The sequence below is a fragment of the Echinops telfairi genome, unplaced genomic scaffold (assembly GCF_000313985.2).
Source record: "Echinops telfairi isolate 266 unplaced genomic scaffold, ASM31398v2 ScPeMD7_5592;HRSCAF=6446, whole genome shotgun sequence".
NCBI classification, from domain to species: domain Eukaryota; kingdom Metazoa; phylum Chordata; class Mammalia; order Afrosoricida; family Tenrecidae; genus Echinops; species Echinops telfairi.
Window position 1 is genome coordinate 3,966,175 of NW_022109491.1, and position 19,962 is coordinate 3,986,136.

The 19,962-nt window shown below is 49.3% G+C and overlaps 1 protein-coding gene across 2 annotated transcripts in view; it reads right to left on the reverse strand.

The window, feature by feature from the left end:
* TSHZ2 (teashirt zinc finger homeobox 2) overlaps window positions 1–19,962 on the reverse strand; it is a 487,911-nt gene that overhangs the window by 1,205 nt on the left and 466,744 nt on the right. The window lies entirely within an intron of this gene.

Consider the following 19,962-nt stretch of genomic DNA (forward strand, 5'->3'; position numbering starts at 1 on the left):
CCACCTCCACCACCACCATCTACCACCACCTCCACCAAAGTTTGATGATGGGACTTTAGAACCAACTTGCAAACAACAATAAAACTCAAATAATAGGTACATTTCCGCCATAGAATTTGTTTTGTAAAAGAAAACAGTGTCACCCAGGACCCCGCTATCCAGAGGCAGCTCTGGTTCCTTCCCTGCTGCACCTCCTTGCAGGCTTTTCTCTCACCATGCACTTGTTTTAGGCTCACATAACCGTCGCTGCTCTCGGCAACCGGCTCCTGCCTCTAGTCTTTCACTTTAAACGGGAAAGCATCACTGTCAGTCGCTGCATAGGTGCTACCACATCAATGCTCATAGCTTATTAAACCATTCTCTTCATGTTGGAATTCCATTTGTTTCCAGTCTTGGGATGAAGATCTTCGTGTTACAAGCTTAATGTCTTGAGGTCTATCTATTTTCAGGCTTAACTCCCCTAGTGTGAAATTCCTGTGTCAAAAGATATGAACGGTTTCAGTTCACACTCTGCCTTCATGAACCCTGTCCCTGCTTTGAGCCAAACTTGGATATTTCTGGCTGGATTTCTTTAGAGCAAAAGCTGACGTCGGAAGGGAGTGGAAAGAGACAAACAATTTACATCACATTACAATCCTTTTATTGTCTAGTGCTGTTATGACAGAAGTACCACAAGTGGATGGTTTAAACAAACAGAAGTTTCCTTTTTCACAGTTTGGGAAGTTTGAAGTGTGAATTCAAGGTTCTGGCTCAGGGGAAGACTTCCTCTCTGGGGAAGTCCTTGTCTCTTTGAACTTCAGCTCGTGGGCAGGTTTTGTGTGGCTTGACGGCTCTCTTATCCCACCTCTGCTCCTCTGCTTGCTTGTTTGTTGCTGTTAGGTGCCACCAAGTCGGTTTCTACCCACAGCGACCCTGTGCACAGCACAGACACTGCCCCGCCCTGCACATCCTCCCAGAAGTTCCCATGCTTGGACGCCACTGTGTTGCTCCTTGTCATGGCGGGTTTAGTTCTTTGCATGTGTGTGTGTTTTAGTTTTTTTAAAAAAATCATTTTATTGGGGGCTCTTACAGATATAACAATCCATAAATCAATTATATCAAGCAAACTTGTTGCTATCATCATTTTCAAAACATTATCTTTCTACTTGAGCCCTTACTATCAGCTCCCGCCTTTTACCTCCTCCCCCCACCCTCATGAACCCTTGATAAATTATATATTATTATTTTTTCATATTTTACACCATCTACTGTACCCTTCATCCATGTTTCTGTTGTTCGTTTCCCTCAGGGGGTGGAGTGGGGTGGGTTATACATCCATCATTGCTATTGGTTCCCCCTTTCTCCCCCTCCCCCCACACCGGCCCCCTACCCTCATGGGATCACAATTCCCATTGCTGTTTCTGAGGGGTTTATGTGTCCTGGCTTCCATGTGTTGAAAGCTTGTATCTGTACCAGGGTACCTGCTCCCTTCTAGCCAGATTTGTAAGGTAGAACTTGGGTCATAATAGTGGGTGGGGGTGGGGGTGGGGAGGGAGGAAACATTCAAGAAGCAGAAGAAAGTTGTGTGTTTCATCAGTGCTAAACTGCAGTGGTTTAAACTTTTTTAGATCTCAGAAGATATTGATGTAAGACACACCCTACGTAAACCTTGTCTAATTAACATAACAGGCATAGAGGCTAGGCGCAACAACTTGTGGAGTTCAATCCCAACTCCGTATTGCAGGGGACACAATTGAATCCATAGTATCCCACCATTTGCCCCCCCCCCCCCAAAGTTCAGGTCTTTGCCACAAGAAAAACCCATTCACACAATCACATCATCCCAGAAGTTGAGTATCACCCCAAGTCCAAAATCGAATCATCTGGATTATCTAAATCAAATATGAGTGAGACTTGAGGCATGTACCATGCTAGGGCCAACTTTTTCTTCGTCGTGAAGTCCTGCAGTCTAGAATACAAGTTACCTGTTACCAAACTATAGGCAAAAGGTAGACATTTCCATTACAAATGGGTAAACCTGGAGGGAAAGAAGGGATAACAGGCACCAGGCAAGTTCAAAGCCCCGAGGAACAAACACCTACATTAGCTCTCAAGGCCTAGTGGAAACAATGCTCTGAGCAAGGCCCTGCCCTCCAAACTCTGGGTCCTAACAATGTGCTCTGGGTTCTGTGTGGAGGCCTCTTGGCACTAAGCTTCAGTTCCCCCTTCCAGGCCCTCTGGCATGGCCCGAGGCTCTCCTGGGTTTGGGGCCTCCATTCTCCTAGTCTCTCTGAGGGGCAATGTTAACTCCATGTCTTGGTATGTCCTGTGCTTCTAGAAGTCCCTTGGACCTGGAGGCCCCACCCCTCAGCTTTGAGCAGCGGCCTAGTCGCCCTGGCACACCTTAAAGACAGCCTCAAACACCAGATCTGGGCTGGTGAAGATCTGCTCTTTGACACGTAGGAGGATGTGGCCCCACCCTTTGAAACCCAGAAGGCCTGCTTCCCAGGCTCCTTCCAACAAGCCTGGTGATGTGTGAGCTGCTCTAGGAATGGTCCTTTCCTTTGGTTGGAGGAACACAGACATAGCTCCTCTGGCCTGTTTCCTGCCTGGAGAATCCCGAGAGGCAGACACGGTGGTTTCCTTTTGTTTTCAATCGTCCTCTTAAGTCGAAGCTGGATGAGTTTCCTGCACTGGACGTTGGTTAGGTCCATCATCCACGGGCCTACTCTTTTTAATAAAAGATAGTACAGCCACGCTATCGGTGAAGATTGTAGGTAGAACACACATCCTTTGATTGCACAATAGCATTTCCCAAATTTTTAAGTGTTTTCATTTTGGACAGTTCATTTAAAAGTCCATTTCTCCTCTCAAATTTTACGATCAAAGAGAAACCACACAGCCCCATTCAAGATCTTGCTTAGACATTTGCACACAATTCAGACAAGTTATTTGCCAGTACATTAAAATCATCACCCTTTCCCATTATCCAATTCCATGGTTGTCATTTTCTTTTAAAGCCTCACTAGAGACACAGTTAATGTCCACCTGTTTAGCATCGTTCTGTTACTAGCGCCATATTTATTCTCTAAGACAATAGAGATTGACTTTCTCTATAGCTCTCCTCACTTCCTTCTGAGCTCGCACCATGATTCTGAGATGGCCATAATTCTTAGGAGCGTTCTGGCTGTATTTCTTCTGGGGCAGTTAAATAATCTGGTGTCAACTTGAGACTATTAAGAGTGCCAATCAGATCACAGCTTGATGACCTCGTTTGGAGGTGCGAAGGAGATAAATAGCTCACTGGAGGCCAGATACATGCTCTCTCTGTTTTGTCTTCCTGCTGAGAAGCTATGTGGAGCTACGTTGATGGAGTCAGAGCCCTGGAGCTGGAGGAGCCACATAGAGACCCACACTAGCACTGAGATGCTTCCACTCTCACTGCATCCACAAGACTTTCCATCCACTGGCCTGTGATCATCCTGCATTTGGCATCATTGCATGTGTTGTGTGAGTCTGTAGAAGAAATTATAGACTGGTATCAGGCATATGGGCTAATTTCAGATTTGATCTGGACTGGGATGCTTTCTTAATATACAATTGCTCTTTATCTGAAGCTCTTTCTCATACACATACGTGTGTCTCTGGATTTGTTTGTCTAGACACCCCGGACTACCACATCTTCCAAGACAAATTTGTTTGTTCTGGCAGTACTTTCAACGTTCCTTGACAGCATCATGGTTGAAATGCATCAGGTGTTCTCTGGCCTTTCTTATTCTTTGGCCACCAGTCACCTACTTGTAAGATGATTGAAAATATCATGGCTCCAGTCAGATGCGCCGTGGTCCACAAAGTGACATCTCTGCTCTTTAACACTTTGCAGTGGTTTGCCCAATGCAGTACATCATTTGATTTCTTGACTGCGCCTTACACAGGCTTTGATTGTGGATCCAAGTAAAATGAAATTCTTGACATATTGGATCATTCCGCCCCCCCATTTATCATGATGCTGCCCATTGGCACCATTTTAAGGATTTTGGTTTTTATAACACTGAGTTGTAAACCATAGCAAAGGTTGTAGTGTTTGAGCTTTATCACCAAGTGCTTCAAGTCCTCTTCACTTTCGACAAACACGGATGTGTCCTCTACACACACAGAGGTTATTTTACTATTAAACCCACTGCCGCCAAATAGATCTCAACTCACAGCAACCCTTGATAGTGTTTCTGAAACTCTACATCTTTCTCCAGCGGAGCGGTTGGTGGGTTTGAACCACTTAACCTTACCCGAGGCACTACCAGGGCTCATTCTACTATCACTTTACTTACTTAATGCCATCGAGTCCATGCTGACTCATAGCGCCCCCTGTGGGTGTCTGAGACCGTAACTACTTACAGGAATAGAAAACCCGGTCTTTCTCCCTTGGAACTGCTGGTGGTTTTGAACTGCTGACAAAATTCCCTACCTTTATAGGGGACGGAGGGGTGGGAGGTGGAAGCTAGGGAGGGTGAGGGGATTTAAGGAGTAAACAATAAATGCAGGAGGGGGAGGGAGCACCAGAACTGATTGTGATTATGCCAGTCATTCTAAAGGTGATTTAACCATGAGAAAAAGAAGAAATGTTTTAAAATTAAAAGAAAGAATGAAATTCTCTACCTATGACCAAATTCCCAAACCACTTCGACCTTTTAGCTATCCGTGAGATAGGTCAGCAGTGTGAAGCCACCATTCGCTCCTTGGGAGAACGAGGCGGCTTTCTGATCTTGCAAAGATTTGCAGCCTGGGAGGCGCACGGGCAGTTCTGTCTTGTCCAGTAGGTTCACTGTGGGTCAGAACTGACGCCACGGCAGTGATTCTGGTTTTGTGCTTTCCTGATCCTTTGGAAGCAGATCGGCAGGCCTTTGGGTGGGTATGAACCTCTGGTCCTTTAAGGTCAGAGCCATTTGTGGGAGCTGCCCAAGAAAACGAAACCCACTGCCCTTGAGCCGAGTGCTGCTCCCAGCTACCCTGGAGGGCAGAGGGGGTGGACTCTGTCGGACTTATGCGGACAGCTTCATCTCCTTCCACAGGAGCGGAGGGTTTGAATCCCTGACCTTGCAGGTAGCAGTTTAATGCTTAACCCACAGCGCCACCAGGGCTCCTGCACAGGGACTTCTAAACCAGACACCACGCCTTTTGGATTAACCTCACACAACCTTGCCCTTCCCCACAAGGCACTCACAGAGATGTCTGGGCTGTGCCCATTGGGAGACATCTGGAGGACAATCGCCCCCCCCCCCAAATGAAGTGGTCACGTGTCTAAGATGCCCCCCTTTTCCCCCCAGCCCCCAAAGTCGCTATGGACTTTTTGTGATGTCTTGGTCAGATTTGGGGGCTTGTTTTGTCTTCCACATGAAAGGATGGCTTCGCAACTTGACCTCTTCTGAGTGTTTACGCCGCACCACCCACGCATGTCCATGTCCCGCCGCAGGGCACCTTCACAAGGCTACGCGGTGGCAGCGCCCTGGCTCAGCATTTCCCTGGCCTAGAACCGAGGTCCAGAGAGGCAAAGCCATTGGCCCTCCAGTGACCTTGCTGCTCGGTGAAAGAAAAGGTGTTTGCCGCCAGCTGTGGGTAGTCTCTCAAACCGCTGTTTTCCCTGGTGCTCTGTTGCCTTCGTTTAACGTGCTTGAGTTAGGGACCTTCTCCCCAGCATGTCTGAGTATTTGTAAATTCCAGGCCTGGGGTTTTATTTTTTATTAAAACATGGCGATCGTGATGGTAGGAGCCCTGGTGGCGTGGTGTAGCAGTTACCCATCAGCCTGCTAACTACAGGGTCAGTCAGCAGTTCAAAGCCACCAGCTGCGACAAGAGAGAAAGATGCGACTTTCTACTCCCATGAAGAGGCAGAGTCCCAGAGACCCACAGGGGCTGCTCAACCCCATCCTCTAGGATCGCCGTGAGTCGGCATGGACCCGAGGGTGGCGAGTAGCGTGATGGTTAGGTTTTTCTGTCAATTTGTCCCATCTTTAAAAAGATATAGGTAGAGTCCAACCTAACAATCAGGTCACAGCTTAATGTCCTTCGGGGGTGTGGGCTACTTCCTTGGTATGTCTTTCTTGATAGGAAGTTCTTTCTGATAGGTATATGCGTGTCCCTGGTGTTGTCTCTCTAGGAAATCCAGCTTCACACGGCTAGGATGCAATTTCCACCCGAGAGGTCTCCTCGCAGTCCACCAGCTGGACGGACCGAGCCGAGGCTCAGAAGGCCCAGGGTCCTTTTTCTAGACAAGAAGGGTAACGAGGGCACCTGACCCTTGGGCCACTCTGAGCCAATGGGTGCTTTCCTTCTGTCCTTTTTGTCTTCATAGAAGAAGAAACAGCGGTCCCCTTTTCCTTCTGCTAGGTTTACAGGAGAGAGACACCGGGTAGAAAATGAAAGCCAGAAAAGGGAGAGAGGCCACGGGAGCACGGCGGTTCTCCCGGCTCGCAGTCTGGAACAAACACATGGCAGACAGCGGAGTAAGAAGAAAAGAAAATAAAATAAAATAAAAAGAAGCCAGCAAACCCGGGTGGTGGCCTCTGAGATAGTAGCTGAGACCAGGCATGATGGCTATAAGGGATTTTATTTTATTTTTTTCTAATACGTCGAGCCACGACTATAAAAATAAAACAGAAATAAATAAAAATTTTAATTACATATCTAAGAAGTCATCGGCTGTGTTCATTAAGTAGAGTTTGTGAGGGAGAGCCAGGCGGAGAGATGTAATTATTTTTGTATTAATTACAGAGCCACCAACAGATGCATAGAATTATGTCCACTTTCATTTGGCCAGGCTGGAATTTCTCATCCTGCCAGCAAATCATGGGGGTTGCTTCTTGCCCTGGCCCTGGCCACATCCCACCTGCTCTCTGCACTGCTGTTCCCTGGGGCACGGGGGGAGGGGTGTTGTGGCTGTCACAAAATGACAAGGCCACCCCTAGTGTGTGTCGGGTCAGGAGAGGGTCACACAGGAAGCATCGTCCCCAATCTGCCCCATGTCGGAACATCTCTCTGTCTATGGGCTGTGGTTTCTCACTCTTGGCACTCTTTAAGCTGTTCCTCCAGAACTGAATGCACTTGACAAACACGATATGCATAATTTTTAGTTTCGTGCCTCTGCCTCCCATACCTGGCGGACCCGCACCTCAATGCTTTTGGTGAGTCGGCAAATGTGCCAGCCGTGAGCATCGGCTGGCAGCGCTGTGCCCAGTGTGACAGAGGAAACAGTGGGAATGTTGAGCATCAAGTGACTTATCCAAGGTCACACACCCAGCAAGTGGCAGTGCTTCAACCGAAAGATGTATTTGCTTGATTTCAGAGCCTTGCCTCATAGCCACTAAAGGAAGAGTTTCTGAGGTTGGAGCCTGGGCCGATGAGAATGAATGGGTGTTGTTGTTGTCAGGTGCCGTCAGTTGGTTCTGACCCATAGCTACCCAGTGCATAACAGAACGAAACACCGCGGGGTCTTGCCTATCCTCACAATTGTGCCCACGCCTGAGCCCGTTGTTGCAGCCACGGTGTTGCAGCCACGGTGTCGATCCATCTCCTTGAGTGAGGGCTTCCTCTTTTGTGCTGCCTCTCCACTTTCCCAAACAGGAGGCCCTTCCCCAGGGACTGGCCTCTCCTGACAACAATATGGACGACCATGTCTCATCATCCTTGCCTCTAAGAAGCACTTGGCCGTACCTCTTCCAAGACAGATCAGTTGGTCCTTTGGCCGCGTGGTACTCTCAATATTTTTCACCAGCACCGCAGTTCAAATGCACTGATTCTCCTTTGGTCTTCCTCATTCCGTGTTCAAGTTGGACCTTGAATAAGGAATGAATGAGAATTCTTTGTCGAGTGGGTGCTAGACAGACCCTTGAAGAAGAAGAAGGCGATAATATTTCCAATCTTAATAGTCTGTCTCCTTCGGAAGTCTAAATGCAGGTGACATGAAGGTCCTAATTGCACATCGGGAAGTCTCAGCGTTTGAACTTCCCCTTTGAAGCACTGCGTGTCCTAAGCCAACGACGGTGTGTCTCAAATTCTTGACACACACAAGACAGGCGTTGGGCCGAAAGGCCAGGAAACATGGATGCCTCAGGTGCTTCCTTCTCGGTGAGGAACAAGGACACTTCTCTTGGGTGGACTGCCACCTTCTGTAACCGACCTCAAGTGTCTCCCAGAAGCGGGTGGGTCGGGAGTCCTTTAAAACAGGAGCTCCTCTTTTGTCTCCCCTCTGGACAACCCCGCGAGCAGTTTAAAATTGCTTCACCACGGGGCGCACCCTGGCTGTGGAATGAAACCAGCAGAACCAGGGTGACATCTTGGAGAAGAACAACAAAAATGTCAGCCCGGGAGCTGTGGGCCCTCCGGAGAGTGTCAGCTTAGAAGACGGTAATCGCAGCCGAAAGTCTTTCACATAAAGCATTGTCTTCAACTTCAGGCTACCCAGGTAGTAACGAAACAGAAATAAAGGAGATGGGATGAGGGTTTGCTCTATAGAAAAAAAAATCTCTTGACAACTAATGATGGGATTATGGAGTGTTAACTGCTGTGCGGTTATCCCTAATTATAACCAAAGATACGTCAATCTAAATAAGAATGATAAGGCAGGAAGAGGGAGGGTCTGCTCGACAGCCCCCACCCCACCCAACTAGCTTTTCAGCAGGAGTCTCTTCTCGGTGGGCTGCTTTGACAACGCTCAGATTGAATAATTATCAAAAGAGATGGAGCCCAGTGTTAAGTGAAACATATTTTTGCAGAAATGAATGGTGTTTTTTTTTTTTTTACAGGAAGGAATGGTTTATGTTTAACTATTTGGTTATACCAGGGGAATCTCCTCTTTTGTTTATGAAACCAAACCCAAACACACAAATAAACAAACAAACAAACAAACAACAAACCCCAAACCAAACCTGAGGTGGGTCAAAAATCAAGTCTGACTCAGAGTGAACCAAGGGGACAGAATGGCCCCCGTAGGGTTTCCAAGGCTGTTGATCTTTTATTATTATTATTAATTTATTGATCAGGCTGTCAACCTTTACGGAAGCAGACTGCCCCATCTTTCTCCCATGGAGTCTCTGGGGCAGGGGTTTGAACCATTGACCTTCTAGTTAGTGGCTGAGTGCTTAACTGCTGTACCACCAGGGTTCCGTTTTGCCAAAAAAAAATTTAAAAATAGCATCAGACCCGTGGAGTCAGGAGAGGGTTTTCTTGTTCTTCCATCTGGGTCCATGGTTTCCTAATGAGGGTGGTCAGCCTTAGGGGGGAGCCTGTGTCCGTTTTTTTGCTTTCACTGCCAGGAAGCTGCGAGTCAAGCTTGGGCCCCACTTTAGGAACTGGGTAAGCTCTCGCAGATGCAGTGTAGACCCCTAACTTCTCATCCTAAGCCCTCTCCATTTCCCAGCAACACCTTTCTGAATCGATTGACGCTGCTGTGTACTCTGTGTAAATTTGAGGAAAATGTCCTGCCACTTCCAGCACTCACAGACTCCCTGCCATCAAGGTCATTCTGATCATAGTGACCTTACAGGACAGAGAACTGCCCCGGTGGGTTTCTGAGACTTTAACTCTTGATTCTATGTTCCCATATTTGCAACAATCAGGATAATAATACCTTCCAGAACTGATGCCTGAATACCCTAAATGCTCACTAAAATCTCAGTTCTTCTTCTTTTTAAAAACATCATTTTATAGGGGGCTCTTACAACTCTTATAACATTCCACACATCAATTGTATCAAGCACATTGGTACCTATGTTGCCATCATCCTTTTCTAAACATTGACTTTCTATTCGAGCCCTTGCTATCAGCTCATTTCCTCCTCAATCCCCACCCTCAAAATCTCAATTCTTAAAAACAGTTTTACTGGCATATACGTCACAATCTAATCACTCGGTCATGTTGAGAAGGTTTGTGCTCAGGGAGAGTGGGGGAGGCGGAAAATGAGCTGATACCAAAGGCTCAAGTAGAAAGAAAATGAGGGTGGCCACATATGTATAAATGTGCTTGACCCAAGGATGTATATATAGATTGTGATAAGAGCTGTAAGAGCCCTTAATAAAATGATTTAAAAAAAAAGACCAAGAAAAATGATTGTAAATTGCATCTCTAAAGGGCTGTTTAAGGAGAACAGTGGATGGTGTAAAATATGAAAATAAAAATAATTTACAAATTATCAAGGATTCACAAGGATGTGAGGGTGGGGAGGCAGGTGAAAAAGGAGGAGCTGTTACCAAGGGCTCAAGTAGAAAGAAAATGTTTTGGACATGATGATGGCAACATATGTACAAATCTGCTTGAAACGTTTGATGTATAGGTTGTGATAAGAGCTGTAAGAGTCCCCAGTAAGATGGTTTATTAAAATTACAAATAAATAAAACTGTTTAGCACACACACACACACACACACACACACACACACACAGATTTGAGCAAGCATCACCACACACTCCATTTCAGAACATTTTCTTCTCGTACTCTTTGTTGTGAGCTTCCCACTTGCCCCATGCCCCCTCCCCCAACCATGGCCTCCCCCTCCCTGCCCCCCCAACCATGCCCCTTGTCTCTGCCTGGACCCCCTCTGGAACATCCCACAACATATACACAGGGAGCACACAAACACACAGGACACAAGAGTAGTGACTGGACAGAGTCGGCAAAACCTCCACCAAAGAGAAGGCAGAAAATATGAGAGACGGAAAGAACTTTAAAATGGGTCCAATGGGAGATCCAATCATAAAATTCTTAATTCTTTGGAAGGCCCTTCGCGCCTTTCCTGGTTGGATTTCACCGCAGGGCTGCATGGCGCCCTCTACCCGTGCCCGCGGGAAAGGCAGGACGGAGGTCGAGCGGGGGATGTCGCCCGGCTGATGCGTTAACAATCATTCATCATCAAATCTGGGACAATGGGTTATTCTTCCTTTCGGTAAAAAAGAAGAAGAGAGAGGCTTTTTTTTAGTTCAGGCATTCAACAAACGTTGAAAAGAAATCAGTTGTCAATGCAGATGTGAAGCTGAGGAAAGTTTCCCCCTTGAATTCAGAAGAAAGAAGGCAGGAAGGGAGGGTAAACTAGCATTTCAAAACATTTGATATGGATATGAAGAGGCACAAAGGGGAAGCAGCCTCCACAGCTACTATTTTATTAAGTGCTCCTGATAAGCTAGCTCTGGCTGACTTCCCAGTCATACCTGAGCGGAGAGCCGACTGCCTTTGTGTGCTGAGAAGCAAACGGAGGCTGGGACTGGGTGAGAGACCAGAGCCAGGTGAAGGCCTTAGTTCAAGGTGGAGCCATTCCGGACGCTGGTCTGTGGCGTCGCGATGCGCGTTTCCCAGCCAGTAGTTAGCGCTGCCCCCGACACTGACTCGGACCTTCGAAGGGCACATCACTCTGGAAAGCTATGTGATGGAAAACGATAAGGACCGAGAAACTGTCCAGCCGCTGTCATCCTCCCGAAAGATAAATTAAACGGGTGGCAAAGATCAGGGCACCATCCTGACAATGCAAAGGGAGCCGGTCCCCGGCGGCGTCGCTGTTAATTATAATTCCATATTCGGCAATTACAGATGTAACATTTGACAATTCTCACGTATGTTGCTTTGGCTGCAGGGAGAGAGAGCGAGAGAGAGAGAGAGAGCGCCAGCGAGCGAGCCAGCAATTTCCCTGTACCCATTTTTATTGCGGCATATTCGTATGTTCCACAGGGCACTTAAATTGTTGGAAAGAGGTCTCGATGCTGGCAAACACCACCATAAACAACAGGGACAGTTTAAAGTCCAAACCACCAGCAAAGTGATTCACAATGGAGCCCATCTCCTCTAAGTGGGGTGTAAAGCCTGGTATTATTTACAGCAAGTAACTTACAGCCAAAGGTGATTCACTGCCAGGACAGGGCGAGGGGACTTTGAGCTGCCTAAACCGAGCGGCTGGCGTTTAGGGAGCTTGGCTGCCCTCCGAACACAGAAAATAAACGGGCAGAATCTTGTTGTTGTTGTTTTAACCTTGGCAATGACCTGCTTAGCCCAGGGCAGTGCTGCGAGTGGCTGCGTTGTTGAAGCTGGGAAAGGCAATCAGTGGGTGGGATTAGCTAATTCAGGCAAAGCTTCCCACCCTTTAAGAAGAAGCATGGGCCTTCCTCTTAATGAACGGAGCCCAGACCCAAACCCACGGCCTTCAAGTCCACGTCAACTCAGAGGAAAGGCTGTCCCTTTATTGGGTGCCCGTTTGCAGCCCTGGTGGCTCCTAGGGCCACGATGAGTCAGTCTGCACCCAGTGCAGTGAATTCGGTTTTGGGAGTTTTATTTGAAATGTAAAGAGAAATGAAAGTGGGCCTAGATCTCAAACCCAGCCTCACTGGACTCTCACAGTGGGCTCGGGGGACAGTGCCCATCTAAGCCAGCGGTTCTCAACCTTCCGAATACCACGACCCTTCAATACAGTCCTTCATGTGGTGGTGACCCCCCAACCATAAAATTATTCTCGTTGCTACTTCATCACTGTCATTTTGCTACTGTTATGAATCGTCATGTAAATATCTGATAGGCAGGATGTATTTTCATTATTACAAATTGAACATAATTAAAGCATGGTGATTCCTCACAAAAATATTATGTAATTATATATGGTGAAATATTTCTAATTACAAATAAATGAGATTTTTTCTTGATGCATGGTGTAGCATGGTAACAGTCTTAATATAACACATACACCTGTATTTGTATGTGATGGGGTGGCTGCGATGATGTCATCACGCTGGGTACTTGTAAGTGGACGTATCTGCATGTAGGCGGACCTGCCTGGAGACAGATAGAGGAGCGGTGTTTCAGTTCCTAAGACCATCAGAAATATGTGTTTCCCGATGGTCTTAGGCGACCCCTGTGAAAGGGTCGTTTGACCCCCAAAGGGGTCACGACCCACAGGTTGAGAACCAATCATCTAAGCTGAGGGCTGTGTGGTATAGGCAGGGACCAGGGGGCTGCTGGGAGAGCCACAGTATATGTAGCTCTGGACAACTCGGCCTCTGAGAACCCCATGGCCATGGAGGCTTGAACATAGTGGTCATCATTGCCCTCCCCCCATGCCCTCCTGCCCCCTTAACCTGGAGCACAGGTCTTCTTTGACATGCGGTATCATAATGTTTCATGGTAGTAACATTTCCTTGGGGAGCTGATGGCCAGGCCTTACTTGCTAGATGCAGAGCTCTGGGTGGGTTGGGACTGCCCACCTTTGCTCCCTTCTCCCTTCTGGCCTTCTGGGGTTGTTGTCCACCCACCAGCGGGGTCTTTGCTTTATTGCTGCTGTGATCACCATCCTCATCATCCAGTGACCGGCACCACCCCCAAATAGCTGTGCTGGCAGAGGGACCCTGGACCCCTTAAACCTTGGGCTTTGCCGTTGCAAAAAAAAGTGGTAAGAATACATTTTGCCCATTTTTGGGGTGGTGGTGGTGAGAATTAGCAATAAGCTTGTTGTACTCGGGTGGCAAACAGATCATCGCTCAATGACCAGCCCGAGGGTTGCCAGTTCAAGACTACCCAGGGCTTCTGGGAAGACAGGCATGGTGATCTGCTTCTCAGCGCTCTGCATTGGAATTGACTCAAGTGCTCGGCCAATAACATCCCACTGAATAGTTAAGGCAGAAGGGAAACAGGGCTCAGAAATGGAAAGCCACCGCCCAAGTTCATGGGTCATGAGTATCACCTGTGGGCAACCAGGCTCCCTTCCTGGGTCCAGGCCTCATGGGGGTCCCATGGGAAGGTAACACCTTGTCCTGCCCATCCCCAGAGAGCCCGTCCAGCTGGGCTGGTGCCAGGGTTTCAGAAGCTCCCTAGGTGATTCTAATGCACTAGAAGATGTCCGATGGATTGATGGCTTGATTTTTACTGCCATTTAATCAATGCCCGCTGCTCAGGGGAAAAAGAACAAATAACGGATGCAGTTTTACTGCACCCCCCTCCTCCCCCCCAGCATTTCTACGTGAATCCCTTTGCACGGCTTGTATACACACAGGACCTGTCTGCCTGGCTGTGCATCACCGTGTTCCACAGCCCCAGACCTGATGGTCTAGTTATGTCTCAGTTACCAACACGGGCAACTGAGCTTCCGGCTTGCAGAAGCACTTGTTTATGACCTTCAAGTTCCCGAGGTTGGGTGGGTAGTTTGTGCGCTGGTCACAGTAATCACTGTTGTCACCCAGTGGAGGCTGTTAAGGTCCCTGAGTTGGCTGAGGAGCCTGGGTGGCACAGTGGTCGTGCAGAGGGCTGCACTCTGCAAGCTCGGCAGTCCCAAACCGCCTGTGGCTTCGTGGGAGAGATGGGGTTTTCCAGCAGGGTCACTGAAGAGAGGACCAGGCCCTCTGGAGTTGGGGGTGACTCTTCGGCAGTGAGAGTTTTGTTCTATTTGTAAAGGTTGCTGCTGGGGGCAGCCGAGTTAATGTGGGTGCAGAACGACCAGAAGTGACAGAGTGGAGCTGACCCCTAGGGTTCTCTAGGCCGCATGTTTATGGGGGAAGATCACCAGGCCTTTCTGCCTCAGAACCAGTCCGGGGTGGACTTGCAGCACAAACCTTTCTGTTAGCAGCTGACAGCATAACCATTTTGACCCATAGTGGAGGTGGCCATTGACTGGCTTTTCTGGCTGTAGCTTGCCAGATCTGTCTTCCTAATCGGTCCTGGTTTGGAAATGTCTCCGAAACCCCTTCAGCACCACAACCTAAAAAATCCCAAACTCACTGCCCTCGATTCCACGCCGACTCATATCGACTCTGTAAGACAGGGTAGAACTGCCCCTGTGAGTTCCCGAGACGGGGTGACTCTTTACAGGAGTGGAGAGCCTCATCTTCCTCCGGCAGAGCAGTGGGGGCTTTTGAAGTGCTGACCTTGCGGTTAGCAGTCCAACCTGTGACCACTACATCCCAGGGCTCCTTAAGGCAGCCGCTGAGAAATGAAGAGTATTCCTTCACAGAAGGTAAACATTGCGCCAAGCTGCTTACCCAAAGATCAGCAGTTTGAAACCACCAGTCACTCTATGGGAGAAAGGCAAGCCTGTCTACTCCTGTAAAGAGTGACAGTCTGGGGAACCCACAGGGGCCGTTCGACCCTGTCCTATAGGGTCACTCTGAGTCGGAATGACTCGATGGCAGTGAGTTTGCGGCTGAGTTTGAACCCCACTGCTCCTCCTTCCATCCTATTTTAATCCCATTTCCCCCAGGCGTGTTGAAGCCCCTCATTCTGTGCATGGAAGGGCGGTGAGTGTGGGAACCTACTACTGGCGTGAGCCCAGTGACAGTAGATGCAGTTCTGATGAACATGCTTGCCTTTAGATCGCTTGGCTGCTAATCGAGAGGCTGGAGGTGTGAGCCTGCCCGGAGCCTCCTTGGAAGAAAGGCTGCTCGAGAAGCCAGCCCTTGGAGACCCTCCAGTAAGTAATAGTGAGACAGACCCTAAGGCGAGGTGAGGCAGGCTGGAGAGTGAGCAGGGAGACTCAACATGGGGACCCCCAGCAGAGCTATGGGGACCCCTGCTAGCAGGATGGACTGTCGTTGGGCTGCTAACCACAGGTCAGCGGTTGGATCCCACTAGCTACTCCGTAAGACAACTCCACCAGCCACTCCACTGGCTGTCGACTCCAGTAGAGAGTCGCCGGCTTGGAAGCTCACAGGGGCAGGTCTTCCCTGTCCTGTGTGGTCGCTGTGGGTCGGCTTGGACTCGATGGCAGTGAGCTGGGTTTAACTTTGGTACTTGGACCCCACTGTTTCCTTCAGTCACAGACGCAGACACCAAGTCTTGACAGCATCGGCCCTGTCCCCGCCTTCATCACCCACGTTGTAGCCCAAACCTCACAGACAGGTTAGCACGGGATTGAAGTGGTGGTCGCCAACTCTCCACCTAATGTCTGCTCATCGGGACTTAGGACTTGCAGGGTCCTTAAGCCTGCCCACTGGCCATGGTATTAAATGTCTGAAGTTCATAAGTTACTGTCTCCCAAATGGGCTTCTTTAGTATTTGATAACTGTCTTTCAGTGCATGGGAAGATGAGGCTTTCTATATTTGTAAAGAGTTAGAGCAGTGGTTCTCAACCTGTGGGTCACGACCCCTTTGGGGGTCGAACAACCCTTTCACAGGGGTCGCCCAAGACCATTGGAAAACACATATTTCTGATGGTCTTAGGAACTGACACCACTCCTCTATCCATCTCTAGGGGGGTCTGCCCACATGCAGATAAGCCCACTAACGAGTCCCCGGCATGAAGACTATTACCCATGCTACACCATGCTTCAAGACAAAATGTCATTTATTTGACATTAGAAATAAACATTTCACAAACTACAATTATATCTTGTTTTTGTGATTCACCACTATGTTTTCATTATGTTCAATTTGTAATAATGAAAATGCATCCTACACATCAGATATTTACAGGACGATTTATAACAGTAGCCAGATGACAGTGATGAAGTAGCAATGTAATAATGTTATTATTTTCACCACATGAGGAACTGTACTAAAGGGTCACGGCATGAGGAAGGTTGAGAACCACTGAGTTAGAGTCTCAGAAACCCACAGGGGCACTTCCTCCCTGTCCTCCAAGGTCACAGTGGCGATTGGATGACCTGGGGTGTTTCGGGGTGCATGCCTTTTAATCCTCTGCATTTTATTTTAGGCCTTTGGAAATAGTAATTTGAGTAGGAGTCCATGGACTTCAGCAGATGATAAAGAAGTCCTTGGCCGAGGAGGGGCAGGGACCCAGGCTCTCAGGGGAACCAAGGACTTCAAGGTCAAGAGTCCTTAAGCTGGGATGAGTATCCCCAGAACCTCAGGGAAGGCTGGATTTTTGAGCAGCAACTGATATGCATGTTGCCCTGGCTGATGGCCAAGACCAAAGATGATAGCCCAAGAAAAATGGGCATTTCTCTCTCTGTGTCTGTCTGAGGCTCCCTGGTGCCACAAGGACAAAGCCCTCGGCTCTTACCTGAAAGGTGGGTGGTCCAAACCCACCCAAGGTCAATGCGGGAGAAGAACTGGTGATCCACTTCTGTTGAGATTAAAACCAAGAGAGCCCCTTGGAGCCTTCTCCTCGCCACACGGGATCCTGGGAGTCGGAACGGCCCAGAGGCACCTAGCAAGGGGAGTGTACGTGCCTCAGGAGCACACAGCTTTCTACAGGAAGTCTGGGCCCCTCAGCGTCTGAAAGAAGTTCTTGACTCACATCTGAGTTCAGAACCATCTTCTCCACGGAGGCATCCTAGGCCACGGCTCCCTGGAGACCAGGCTGGCACACCCAGGGACAGTGCCAAGCTTCTGCAGGGCCGGTATCTGGAGTGGGACACACTGAGCCCACTGCATGTCCCCCACCCCCACCCGGGGGGCTATTTTCATGCAAATCCAGCCTCCCAGCTCAAAGGCAATCCAATCCTACTGCTGCTTCTGACTCAATGTGATCCTAGCGGAGGGAGCAGAATTGCCCCCTAGGGTTTCCAAGACTGCCTTCTATAGAAGCAGTGGCCTCATCTCTGTCCTTCAGAGTGACTGGCGGGTTTGAACCACCGCTCAGCTGCCAGCCAAGCACGCTTAACCACTGTGATACCAAGGATCCTTTCTGCCCCAATCCAAGATTTCCTTTAAACCCACACCAAACTCACTGCCATCCAGTCGATGCTGATGCACAGGGACCTCACAGGACAGGGTGGAGCCCTGGGGGGTTTCTGAGACTGTAACTCTTTACAGGAATAGAAAGTCTCTTCTTTCTCCCTTGGAGCAGCTCGTGGTTTTGAACAGCTGACCTTGCAGTTAGCAGCCTGACGTGTAACCACTATACCACCTGGGATCCAAGGAGCCAAATAAGGGGCCACCAAAGTGTTTACATTTCCTCAATGTCCGCCACCTTTATGGTGGGAGGGAGAGACAGGGACCCCAAAGTTAACCTTCATTATCACCCAAGTGGCTTTTCCCCTCTTGGATTTCAATTAAGATCACCTGCCTCTTCCCCTGGTCTGCCTCCGCTGCGCCACCCCTCCTCCCCTTCCCCGGTGAGCGGTTTTAATCAGACACTATTATTAGAGCATGGGGGAGGGGCTGGAAAGGAGGAAGGAAGGACCCCCCCCAGGCAGCTCTGAAGGACCCCAAGTTAGGAACGAGAAAGGCAATCCTTCCATGTGCTGTGTCCGTAAATCGGGGCCCAGTCATCAATCCCACCGCATGTTTGAGAGCACATGTGATTGACGAGGTGCTCCTGGAGGAAAACGGCATTGGCTGGCAGCATGGGGCCATTTTCTAAAGATTAAATTGTTCGTTGTACAGGCCGCCATCTGCCCTTGCTGGAAGAAGATATGTCCTGGTTGGCAGAGATTTTTTTTTGCGTGGTGCGGTGTAAGCAAAGCCAGGTCCACTTGTCCCTTCGTTCACTGTCCCTTCTCTCACGCGTTCACTTGCTCAATCATTACCAACCCTCTCCTTTGTGCCATGCCTGGGGATCAAGTCAGAGGGTGGCCCAAGTGGGGCTCCCCGGGGAGACTACACTCATCCCAGGGCCCTCACCCAGGCATTGGACCGCGATGGAGCTTGGTGGGCTCCCCAGTCTCTGGAGCTGCAGTGGGCTATGCATTGAGCTGCTCATCGCAAGACCAGCAGTTCCAGCCCGCCAGCTGCTCTATGGGAGAGCGAGGCGGCCTTCTGTCCCTATATGGGCTTCACAGGTTTGGCATCCCAGAGGGGCAGCTCTGCTCTGTCCTATGAGTCCCAATAGAGTTAATGGCTCGAGATCCTATCTTGGCACCATGAGGGGTCCAACACCATCCTGGCGAGCAAGGCCAGCTGCTGCACTTCGGGAAGCTTCTAGCCTGTGGAGAAGAGCCAAGCAGACAGCCATCAGCAGCCACGGCACAGTCCGACACGTGACCCGGAGGGATGCCGCAGTAGCGGAGGGCTGATCCCTGTCTGGGAAGAACCAGGATGCATTTCCTCATCTTGTTCCTTGTCTTTTCGGACACACACTATCCTGGCAGGTAGAGCTGTCTCAGTGTGCCCAGCTGCTGACTCGGAGTGCCGCAGAAGCAAGACCTGGCTCAGCTCCTTCAGGAACCCCGGGGGCGCACAGGTCCCCTGGGACATGTTCCAGGGTGTGATGCATAGGAGTTGACTGGAGGGCAAGCAGTCTATCCCACTATGTGGGTGTTGATAGCCCTGTTGTGTAAGGGGTGTGTGTGTTATCGAGGCTCAGAGAGGCTTGGTTCATGGTCTCATAACTAGTAAAGGGAGGTGGCAGGCTCAGAAGGAGCCAGTGTTGCACAGTGATTAAAACACTCAGTTGATAACAGAGAAGGTTCCCACCGGTGGCTCCCTGGGAGAAAGATGGGGCTGTCTGTTTCTGTCAAAGATGACAGCAGAGGTTCTCAAACTTATTTGGCTGATCACCCCCTTTTCAGGAAAAAAAAAAAAAGGCAATTAAACAGACACTTTTGTATTCTATCCCATCATCCAGGATAAAGCGTAGGTATCTGCTTTTGTAGTACCTCCCTCTCCATTGTTCCAGAGCCCCCCAGCAGGAGGCGGTGTTGCCACCTTGGGAAACACTGGATTACAGCCTTGGAAAGCCTGTGAGGTCACCCGAAGTAGGACTGTTAGTCACACTATTATTGTCGCTGCCCACTGAGGCTCGGGCTCTCTGGCCTCTCCCTGGAATACAAGCTCCTCTCGAGTGGCTGACAGCACTAGCGATCTCTGAGGAGGAAAGGAGCTCACGGACGCTGGGGAACTGGCAATCGCCTACTATGGTCTTAGCATCAGGGACACAGTGCAGGGAAATGGGAGGTGAGTGGATTCAACAAACACCTAGTCGCTCAAAGCTCACCCTCTCTGCTAGGTGCCGGGAGTGGGGCAAAGGTGAGAGATGTGAGATGAGTATCTAAAACAGGGGTTCTCAACCTTCCTAATGCCGCGAGCCTTTAATACAGTTCCTCATGTTGTGGTGACCTCCCCCCCC